This window comes from Mus pahari, unplaced genomic scaffold (assembly GCF_900095145.1).
Source record: "Mus pahari unplaced genomic scaffold, PAHARI_EIJ_v1.1 scaffold_14578_1, whole genome shotgun sequence".
NCBI classification, from domain to species: Eukaryota; Metazoa; Chordata; class Mammalia; order Rodentia; family Muridae; genus Mus; species Mus pahari.
Window position 1 is genome coordinate 1,557 of NW_018393531.1, and position 2,666 is coordinate 4,222.

Sequence of the window (2,666 nt, forward strand, 5' to 3'; positions counted from 1 at the left end):
GTCTGGCCATGGGCTTTTTTTTGGTTAGGAGGTTGTTGATGACTTCTTCTATTTCCTCATATGATATGGGCCTGTTTAGATAGTTTGCTTGCTCTTGGTTTAAGTTTGGAATGTGGCATCTGTCTAGAAAACCATCCATTTCATCTAGATTTTCCAGTTTTGTTGAGTATAGGCTTTTATAGTGGAATCTGATGATTTTTTTGAATTTCCTCTGTTTCTGTTGTTATGTCTCCCTTTTTGTTTCTGATTTTATTAATTTGGACACTGTCTCTTGGCCCTTTAATTAGTTGGCTAGGGGTTTATCTATCTTGTTGATTCTTTCAAAGAACCAGTTTTTGGTTTTGCTGATTCTTTGTATTCTTTTCTTTTTCTTTTTCTTTTTCTTTGTTTCTTTCTTTTTTTCTTTTCTTTTCTTTTTTTTTTTTTGTTTTTTCAAGATAGGGTTTCTTTGTATAGCCCTGTCTGTCCTGGAACTCACTTTGTAGACCAGGCTGGCCTCAAACTCAGAAATCCTCCTGCCTCTGCTTCCCGAGTGATGGGATTAAAGGCCTGTGCCACCTAGCTGGGCTTTTTCTTTGTTTCTTTTTGGTTCATTTTGGTCCTGAGTTTGACTGTTTCCTGCCTTGTACTCCTCTTGGGTGAGTTTGCTTCTTTTTGTTCTAGGACTCTCAGGTGTGCTGTTAAGTTGTTAGTGTAAGATGTCTCGAGTTTCTTTACCAGGGTACTTAGTGCTGTGAACTTTCCGCTTAACACTGCTTTCATTGTGTCCCACAGGTTTGGGTATGAAGTGTCAATATTTTCATTAAATTCCAGGAAGTCTTTAATTTCTTTCTTTCTTTTTTCCCTGACCAAGTTACCACTGAGTAAAGAGTTGTTCCATTTCCACGTGTATGCGGGCTTTCTCTAGTTTTTGCTGTTGTTGAAGACAAGCCTTAGGCCATGGTGGTGTGATAGGATGCATAGTATTATTTCAATCTTCTTGTATCTGTTGAGGATTGTTTTGTGACCAGTTATATGGTCAGTTTTGGAGAAGGTATCATGAGGTGCTGAGAAGAAGGTGTATTCTTTTCTTTTAGGGTGAAATGTTCTGTAGATATCTGTTCAATCCATTTGGTTCATAACCTCTCTTAGTTTCACCGTGTCTCCATTTAGTTTCTGTTTCAGTGACCTGTTCATTGGTGAAAGTGGGGTATTGAAATCTCCCACTATTGTGTGTGGTTCAATGTGTTTTGAATTTTAGCAAAGCTGCTTTTATGAATTTGGGTTCTCTTACATCTGGGGCCTAGATGTTCAGAATTCAGAGTTTCTTTTTGTGGATTTTCCCCTTGAGAAATATGAAGAATCCTTCTTCATCATGCTTGATAACTTTTGGTTGGAAGTCTATTTTATTGGATATTAGGAATGTGACTCCTGCTTGCTTCCTTGGACCATTTGGTTGGAAGACTTCTTTCCCTTCTTTTACTCTGAGATAGTGCTTGTCTTTGTTGTTGAGGTGTGTTCCTTGTATGCAGCAAAATGCTGGATCTTGTTTGCGTATCCAGTCTATTAGCTTATATGTCTTTTTATAGGTGAGTTGAGTCCATTAGTATTGAGCGGTATTAAAGAGAGATGAGTATTAAAGAGAGATGAGTATTAAAGAGAGATGAGTATTAAAGGGAGATGATTGTTTGCTTCTGATGTGTTTGTTTTTGTAGGTGGTTTTATGTGCTTGTGGCTCTGTTTTAGACTTTGTTGTAAGATACTTAATATTTTGTCCTTTCTTTGATGCAGGTATCTTCCTTGTGTCAGATTTTTCCTTCCAGGATCCTCTGTAAGGATGGGTTGGTAGATGGATACTGTTTGAATTTGGCTATGTCCTGGAATAATTTGTTTTCTCCATCTATGTTGATTGAGATTTTTGCTGGGTATAGTATTCTGGACTGGCATTTGTTTTCTCTTAGAGTCTGCATGACCTCTGACCATATTCTTCTGGCTTTCATCGTCTCTGCTGAGAAGTCTGTTATAAGCCGTGCAGTGTTGGTGCACACCTTTAATTCCAGCACTTGGGAGGCAGAGGCAGGGAAATTTCTGAGTTCAAGGCCAGTTTTTAATATTCTTTCTTTGCTCTGTCAATTTAGTGTTTTGATAATTGTGTGACAAGAAGATTTTCTTTTGTGGTCCCATTTATTTGGTGTTCTATAGGCTTCTTGTACCTTTATCTCCACCTCTGGCAGAAGCGAGTGGTAATGCCACTGTGGGAGAGTCAGCAGCCAGACGGTGATGGAGGATATCGATAAACTCAACATCGACAGTGTCATCCAAAGACTGCTGGAAGTGAGAGGGTCCAAGTCTGCCAAGAATATCCAGCTCCAGGAGAACGAAATCCGAGGACTCTGCCTGAAGTCTCAGGTGATCTTCCTCAGTCAGCCTATCCTTTTAGAACTTGAAGCACCACTCAAGGTGTGTGGTGACATCCACAGGCAGTACTACGATTTGCTCTGTCTGTTTGAATACTGGGGCTTCCCTCTAGAGAGCAGCTATTTTTTCTCGAGTACTATGTGGACAGGGGCAAACAGTTACTAGAGACGATCTGCTTCTTGCTGGCCTACAAAATCAAGCATCCAGAGAACTTTTTTCTTCTCAGAGGGAACCATGAGTGTGCCAGCATCAATAGAATCTATGGATTT

The 2,666-nt window shown here is 39.6% G+C and overlaps 1 pseudogene; it reads left to right on the plus strand.

Moving 5' to 3' along the window:
- The first annotated feature begins 2,259 nt into the window (after positions 1-2,259).
- LOC110315589 lies at positions 2,260-2,663 on the plus strand (annotated as a pseudogene).
- Positions 2,664-2,666: the final 3 nt, after the last annotated feature.